General features: G+C 36.4%; 1 pseudogene; it reads left to right on the forward strand.

Annotated features, from left to right (window-relative positions):
• The first annotated feature begins 338 nt into the window (after positions 1-338).
• LOC109371366 (exportin-4 pseudogene) lies at positions 339-6,820 on the forward strand (annotated as a pseudogene).
• The last annotated feature ends 2,449 nt before the right edge of the window (positions 6,821-9,269 follow it).

Here is a 9,269-nt window from a genome sequence, read left to right on the forward strand (position 1 = left end):
CACGGCCCAAGTGGCAGCTCACAACCTGTCTATTGCTTTCCTTCAGGCCAGCAGGGGAGCATGTCTCAGATTTCTTTCTCTGCATTCAGCTGGGAAAAACTCTACGTTTAAATGTCTCTCCTCATTAGGTAGGCCCACCCTTGGGCCACAGAATAGTAGTGATTTTCATAGTCACAAGTTCCAGCCACACTAATGGGGATTACATACACCATGTACATAACACGCGAGAATACTGCTGATCACAGCATGACTGGATTTTCCCTCCAAAGTGAAGGATGTGTTGTTCCTTAAACCCCCCATCCAAAAGAGTCATCCTACTTTTACTCTGTTATTGGAAAATGTTTCACTATGTACTAGAGTTCAGAGAGAAAGCAAATGAGCTGGTCGAGATTGAAGCCAGCAGCTCTATCACCGGTCAGGATCTAACAGATCCAATGCTGCTGAAAGTGCTGAGAGCAGATCAATGTCACGTGGAACACACTGATAAGAGTATCATAGCAGGTTCTCCTGGGATTTGTTTTTTTTTAAAAAAACGTCTCTTTAACAATGACTTGTGTAATTTAAAAACAGTATACACCTCTTTCAGAGAAAATCAAATATGTGGACTTGGATATAAGCTTGCATCATGTTCTCAGCTAGTTCATCTGCCTACCCATAAATTTGGGCATGACCGGAAGTACCCCACTATTATGTGGCAATACTGTATATGAACCAGTGACTGGCAGGCGCTGAAGGCACCAAGGGGTTATATAAGAGGCTTAGCATGCTCTCAGGGTACTGTGTCCTGTTAGAGGGCCTCCCTCCCATCAACCTCAAAGTATAAGTGATTACTAATAACCATAATACCAAGGACTAAAAACTGAAAATATGATATATAATATACACGTTTCTATTCTGTAAATCAGCACTGCTCAGAATTAGACAAACTTTGACTTTCTTTTAGAAGTGGTGCTGACCATGAGTAGAGAAGCAAAATCCTCAACTTACTGTTGAGTTGAGAGTTTTACATATTCTAGATATTGCTCCTTTGGTGGGTAAGTGGTTTACAAATATTTTCTGCCGGTGTGTAGCTTTTGCCTTTTTATGCTCTTAACTGGGTCTTCCATAGAGCAAAAGCACTTAATTTTTATAATGCACAATTATCATAATTACTCCTTTTATAAATAATGCTTTTGATGTTAAATCTAAAAACACTTTATCTACTCCTAGGTTCCTAAGTTTGTCTCATATATATATCCCCCCCCCCCGGAATGTTTTCTAGCTTTACATTTAAGCTCATGATTCTTTTGGAGTTAGTTTTTTACATTAGGGACCCATTTTTACTCAGGCATTCATTTTAGTCACAGGCCATCTGTGGAAAGTTGGTGGGTCATTGTGAGAACCTGTGAATGACAATGCTTCCCTCCATAAAGGACGATGACAGTACCACTTGTACTTATGCATGAAGGGCGTAAGCTAGTGATTTTCTTTACATTGGCTTAAACAAGTTTGGGTTTTGTTTTCTAACTATAAAATAATTCTAACGTGTCAATACATGCATGCAGAATTTCACTACGACATTTGGAAGAAATATAAATCAGTAATTAGAAATATCAATTAGAAATTGTAGCTGATGTAAAGAGAAGTATTTAAGGTAACGAGACACATGATTGTATATGTACAATGATCACAACCAGATATGAAGAAAAAAATTTCCACAAATTACATCCACTGCTAATTAGAAGAAAATAAGTGAAAGATCTGCATGTCATTGGCGTTTAGGTGATGGTCCTTAATATATAATATTCTCTTATTTAAATATACGGTACATGCTTCCTAAATGTTATTTTAGCAGCACATAGTCTTTAAAACATTGAAAAAAATATACATGAGATAAATGACATATGTCACTCCGGTTAGTTTTTTAGATTGTCTTTCAGTGTAAAATTTATTTGTCCAAATACTTTATTTCACATGAAAATGTCTAACTTTGGTTAATTAAAATATCTAATTTTAAAATATCAATAATATTTAATTACACAAACCAATTTTAGAATCAGAACATTATTTAATATTAGTAAAGTTGTAAAATATGTTAAGAATATAAGTGAAATTTTGAAGATGTTGTTACAAAACAGTAATCAAAATCTTTAATTACTGTTCGTTAATTTACTATCCATCTTAGAAATATGCTTCAAAACATTTCAGTTGATATTTATCTTAAGTTCCAAATGTTGACACTTAAGGAAAATTTCAATTTTTGTTTTAGTTAACCCAAATCAAGTGCAGATTTTAAAACTACATTAAACTTAACTTGTTTAAAGCTATATACAAATGATTTTAAATATCCATTTCACATTTTTTTCAATTATTTGTTTTTCTTTAATGAATTGTATATAAATTTAATATTTTTTCATCTGCACAGTTAATTTTGTCACCTTATTCTTTTGGCGTTTTGTATTAATTCTTTAATTAAAGACATACTTTTCCAATTTAAATAATTTCTTCCTAATGTGTAAGCAATTTTATCAGCTCATACCCTGAAAATGCCATATATTGATCATACTTTATTGGAAAACTACAGATTTTTTTTTTACCATATAACGTTTAAAACCAAAGCATCTCAATAACAAAAACTGCATATCTTTTTTTTATGGTATGCATCATCATAATATACTTTTACATAAAAAGAGACATTTCATGAACATCAGTTTTTTTCCTCCAAATATACTGAAAATTTGAGAATATATAGGCATTACATTTTATATTGGTATTTATAGAAATAAGTGACATAATGTAACAATGTAAAACTCAATCTAGTTTTACCCTAACGTTATTTAGAACAACCATCCACAAAAAGTATTCACAAACAAGATTGCCAAAGAGAACTATCATCAACTAATCTAACACACATAATTGTCGCCCCCTTTTTATTTAGCACAAAAAATTCAATTTGAAGGAGAATAAAATACGTGGTCTGCTAAGTATATCAAGCTCATATCCTGAGAAACCTGATTTTTTAAAGATCATGAAATTTCTTCTGAAATGTTCTATAAAGAATACTAGCAGCTGAATTTTTCCCAGAGGATACCTATATTATTATACTTTCATTTAGAGCTATTTTAAATGCTGAAAGAAAATAAAAAAATAAAGAGAAAATGCTAAGAGAGTAAGATTCTATTTAGATTTTAAAATGTTCGGTATCACATAGTAATGCTCTGGCGTAGGATCCATTAGGTGAGGGTGAAGAAAGAGGCATTTAAGGTTATTATCCCCATTTCAGAAATAAAGCAATGGAATCTTAGAGGGATTTCATCCTCTAAGTCTAGAAGCAATATTCAAACCCAGATATGTCTAGTTTTATAGCCTGTGGTTTGAAACAACATATTTTACTTTCCACTACTGATCGCACACGTGGTAATTCTAATGTAACATTTGATTTAAAAATCTTATGCATATTTTATAACCATATTCCTGTATTAAGAGGTATTCAATGGTAGCTAACAACTTCATTTAATTAAAATAGGGATTCAGGATAAATAATATATCAAATATTTCTAAAAAAAGAAAAAAAAAACAAACTCAAAGTTTCTAAGATTTCACTAACCACCCATTGTGTCAAGACACACGATGCTGGGTCACAGGCAGATGACCACCAAGGACATGGCGTCCTGGAGGCATCCCGCTGCTGTGGATTTAGCTTTTATTGCTGTATGATAGGGCAATCGAGAGATCTTGGAATGGAAAGACCTGTTTCAATCATGGCATTTGGGGAACTGGTTATTTACCACAGGGAGTAGGAGAATCTTAATATTTAAATAAATGGTATGCCTATACAACATGCACGCTGAATATATTATCAGCCTGGTTATAGGTGTGCCTGAGATACTGACCCTCTCAGCCCTTTAGTGGTCAAGTAGGGCTTGGGCGGCCTGTTAGCTCATCTGGCTGGGGCCCTGGAGGAGTCTCCCCTGGCCGGAAGTAGCCTAGGTCAGGTTACCTCACTGGCCGTAGTAATGCTATCTCCTATGTCTCTCCAAATGTCATAATCTGTGAAGCTCTTTTCTAAGGCAAAGCAGACATATGTCACTACTTCCCAATTTACGCTAACTTTATACGTCTTTTAAACTAAATGAGTAATTGGTTTTGCTTATTATGTTTATCTGTATTTGTGGTATCTTTCTTTTGTCGTTCATTAATAAAGTTAACTGGAATAGAGCCAGTTGAGGCAAGAAATTTAGGTTCTAAATTTAGCTTCCATAATGTACTGTGTGAATGTGGAATATAAGTCTATTTATTTTTTATATCTACTACAAATGGCCTCATCAGTAAAAAGACAGGATGGCAAGCGATTCATCCAATTAACGATTATGTGTTGGGTTTTTGCTAATCTTTAAAATACCCCGTGTCTGTGATATCATACACTTACACATTTGGAAAGCATGGCTAAGTGCAAAACAGGCATTTGAAGGAAATTTTCAAAATCAGGTGTTAAAAAGTGTCTGTAGTTGAAGCGGGTGTATTTGAGAGAACCCAGGTGCTGGAGTGCAGCATGTCTCTGGTTTGAATTCAAGTTCTAACACATACTTCCCAGAGCACACGATATCATCCATCTAAGCTCCAATTTCCTTAGAAATGAATTTGATCTGAAATGGTACCTACCGCCGCATCTTGGTCCACCAGTCCGACCTCTTCTGGCACAGGACAGGGAGACACCTGGCACAGCTCTCAGCAGGGCTGCCTGCTCAGGGGCACTTGTGTCTCCTCTCCAGTGGCCCAGAGCCTACGGGACGAGCCAGGCCTCCCTAGGCCGCCACAGGGCGTGGAGGGCGGCTGTGGCCCGCCCTCAACCTCCTGAGGCTCCGGGGTTGCTGAGGTGATTGGCAGCTGAGGCCACTATTCCCATAAGGCAGGGCAGGGCAGGTTGTTAAAGGGGGCCCATCAAGGCTGCAGCTGCCAGGCTCCAAAGTGATTGCCCACCTGGGGAGCGTTGCCCAAGTTCTGAGAGCCCCAACTTCCATGGCCAACAATGAACATTGGCAGCATACAGAGCACGTATTCTTATGATTTAGGAGCTCAAAAGCCACTGTTTGCAGTTGGCAGGCATATTTCGGAACTTCATGCTTTGGAAGCATGCAGCTGAAGACAGGTGAGGAAAGTTTGAAAATTGCCACCTCCCTGAGGTGCCTTTTGAGAGTGACTAACCTCTTTGTAGTGCAAGAGCAAAGTCAATGAATAAAAACAAAAACAAACAAACACACAAACAATAACAAAACCCGAAATGAGGAAAGCAGGCTGTATTTTCTCTGAAGCTGCCACAGCCATAATGTTAGCAGTTTTTAGAGAAGGGATTCATCAAATCGCTGCAAACATCCCTTTTAGCCTACATCTACCAAAGGCCTACCCTCCACAAGTGTGTTTGGAAGCAGATTCTGTGAGCAGGAGCATTGCAGAACAATTATAATTGTAAAACAAGGATAATCAGATCAAGTGAAGGTTTTTTCATGAAATCAGCCAGTTGATAAGTAGTGGCGATCCCACTGTGCAAACTGTGGCCTGTTCTAGTCTAACTGCACTATTGAGTGAACACCCAAGTTCAAATAAAACGAGCAACATTGGGCTGAGTATGGAATTCCACAGTAACTGCAAACGAGTTTTTCAGGAGGAAGACTCTCCTTAAATGTTGAAGTTCTGCAGGAAGGAGTTCATTAGGAGGGAAAACCTCAATGCTCAGGTGTTCCATATTTCAGCATTATTTTACACCCGCCAATCAACTCTTCGGCTGAAACTTTCTCCCTCCTAATGCGGGCAGACATTATATAGTTGTGTTTAAATCCTCACAAAATATGCTGTTAATGCCGACACAGTCCTGGTGGGAGACTGACTCCTCTGGGCAGCAGAGTTCTGAAGCTTTTCCTAACAGTACACAGGCAAATCAGAGAAGATTCCGATAGGGCACACGATCCTTTACGGTGCCTTGCCTCTTCATGGGCCTGTCTTTCCCCATGAAGGACTACAGGGCGATTTTTTAGCGCATGTCATGGTGAGATTACCGAATGCAATCAATGGAATTGAAATATGTAGAAGATTCCGAATTTTTGGGAATCCCCAGCATTATCAGCAACCTGATAACTGCATTCCCTTGAAATAGTTTAACTACCATTCCACATGAACTTTTCTCCTCCTTGGTTAACTGCCTCACACACCTCACTTGTTGTTTTGGTTGAAGGGCTCCGCTGGAAGAAGCCTTGATAAAGATGACATGGTATACATACACATATAAAGCTTATGAGCATGGCAGATTGCTGGAGTAGTCCTGGCTACCTTTGATCTAATATGACATACATTTTCATAAAGGTTTGTTTTTGTTTGTTTTGTTTTTTCCCCCACATGCAGTTCAAGTTTTCGGTTTTTATATTCAGTGCCACCTGGCTACACCAAATGACATAAGGAATCTGATTGCCAATGGAACGGCCTCTCATGAGAAAAAATAAGTGAACATTAAGAGGATGATTAAGATCAGATCTTAGATCAACCAGCCAATGTAGTGACACCAGGAAGAATTACTGTAGAACACTGTATACCTCTTCTGACAAGATACACATAGTGCAAAGAAACCACGGGGAGCCAATATTATCTATTCACAATTCTCTGGAGAGTAATTAAAGTGTCAAAGACTTTAAACACCCCACCCTGGTTCCCAGCACCCTGGAACAAATGAACAGAAACATACACGTGATTGCATTCTTTGGCTTTATGTTTGGAACCCAGGCACTACAGGATACATCACAGAGAGATTAGGAAAACATGGTATGAGAAATTATTCAACCCATATCAATAAAAACTTGGAATAACAAGTTTTCAAATGTCTGTTTAAAACTGGATTGTTCATAAAATAATGTTTTAATGTTTAATGTGTCATAAACAATAAATCACAACCCCTATTTTATAAAAGCATACACCTATAAAGTTTATATTAAATATTAAATAAAGTATATTTAGCACAATTGTTAGTTCCTGGTACATAATTCTTACCTAATATTGTGACCCTTATGGGGAGATGATTATTTATATCCATGCTAAAACCTCACCTGTCACTCTTGTTAGTTAAAAAAAGAGCTAAACGTAAGCATGGTAACTGAACTATGCCAACTATATGGTGGACCTAGAGATGGCAGGTGTTTGACTGACTCAATTCCAAACAGCCTTCTTAAATGGCCTTGGGTCTGCGCCTAGAGGCTGATTTAGCCTTCAACTGACAATAGTCACATAAAAAAATATATAACTAGCTAAACCAGAATATATAAACTTTTAAAAGGAGATGTAATAGTTTAGAGTTATCACTTGACATATTTTAGACTCCTTTCCATTCCCAATAGGTAATTACTCCAGTTGTAATGTTAAAATGCAGGTTTACAAATGCTGTTTATAAGACTATAAAGCCTTTCTTTTCTTTCTGTAATTTCTTGTCTTCTTTTTCTTGGCAGCCATTTCAGTCTCTCACTATGAAAAAGAGACAGGCATCAGCAATATGTAGTGAAACAAGATTTAAAAAATGGAATACTCTCTCAAACTAAGTAAGGTAGGTTTAGTGTTAATTATTCGTAATTGCTCAAGCTTTTCATTGAAATGCGTCCAGTGAATTTAAGAATAGTTCGCTTGATATTAGACAGTGTTTGAAAGTGTTCTATTTTTGAAAAAATAGATATATTTTTGGAGATTAGATAGAGCATGCCTACATTTTACTAATACAATTTAGCCAAAAAATGCTAAACTGATTTTCTCATTATAAATTCATGCCTAGGTTTTCAGAAGTTTCTATCATCCCACTCTGCTGCCCTTCCCCACTGGGTTACATAAAATTAACAAAATATATTTACTGAGACATTGTGCAGGTATTCTTCAGTCTGCATGTTTGAGGGGAGTGGTCTCTGAGATATGAGCAAAAATGCCATGTAGGTTTTAAGCTCCAACACTGACTAGCTGTGTGAATTTGGATAAGGTAAACTCTATGAACCTCAATTTTTACATTTTAAAAGTGGAGAATAAATTTGTTACAAACAGATGTAATATAGACTCAATGATGTCAACCCCCCTTCTACAGAGCCTGTTGCCTGGTAGACCATTGGTCTACCTGTTCCATCGGTGAGCATACAAGTGAGTAAGTCTACGTCTCAAAGGGAAGAGATTTAGGGGTGGTTAAGTGTGGCTATCACCACTATCATGGCTGTTGTTTATATTCTGGATGATCATTGGAGATACTATCCATGGCATCAGCCACTCCTGATGTGTAACATGGGTGTGCAGCTTTAGTGTGCTTGTGTAGCTCCACTATGGTTAATTAAATTTTATAGATAGAATGAATTTTGGGTACAACTTTGAGCTACTCAAAGACATAAGAGACTGATTTAAATTGGAATACTAATTAATCCTTTAAGTAAGAAATATCCTTACCTTAGATTTATATAGATTTCTAAATTAATATGAATTTGCTGATTGAGTTAGCTGCCTCTAAATACCTGTGGTCCCTTATATAAGAGAAAAACATTCTTTGTTCTGGAGAATTCTGAATACTTAATATCTATTTTTATAAATTAGGGATTAAAATAATTATTATCTCACCAAAGAGTTATAGGATTGAGTACATTGTGACCCTTTATATTCATTAATTGAAGTTACACAATTTCATTTTCAGATCAGTATCTTAAAAGTGCCATTTGAGACAACATGGCTGGATCTTGAAATTATAATGCTAAGCAAAATAAGTCAGAAAGAAAAAGTCAAGAACCATATGATTTCACTGATATGTGGCATATATAAACTGAAAACAAAGGAACAAGACAAACAAATGAAGAAACAAAAACTCATAGACACAGACAATAGTTTAGTGGTTACCAGAGGGTAAGGGGGCAGGGAGGATGGTAGATGAGGGTAAAGGGAGTCAAATATATGGTGATGGAAGGAGAACTGACTCTGGGTGGTGAGCACACAATGTGTTATATAGATGATGTATTACAGAAACGTACAAGTGAAACATTTGTAACTTTACTAACAATTGATACCCCAATAAACTTTTTATATATATATATATATATATATATATATATATATATATATATATATAGCCTGACCCCATGATGAGATTTGAGTCATTTTTATCTTTTATGAAAAACACCTGAAATACTTGACTATGGATAATTTTTTTGTGTGTATCAATACTTTGTTCCTTTCCACTGCTGAGTGTCATTTTATTATGAATGTACCCCCATTTGTTTATCCATTCCCCAGGC

Source organism: Hipposideros armiger, unplaced genomic scaffold (genome assembly GCF_001890085.2).
Source record: "Hipposideros armiger isolate ML-2016 unplaced genomic scaffold, ASM189008v1 scaffold_565, whole genome shotgun sequence".
NCBI lineage: Eukaryota > Metazoa > Chordata > Mammalia > Chiroptera > Hipposideridae > Hipposideros > Hipposideros armiger.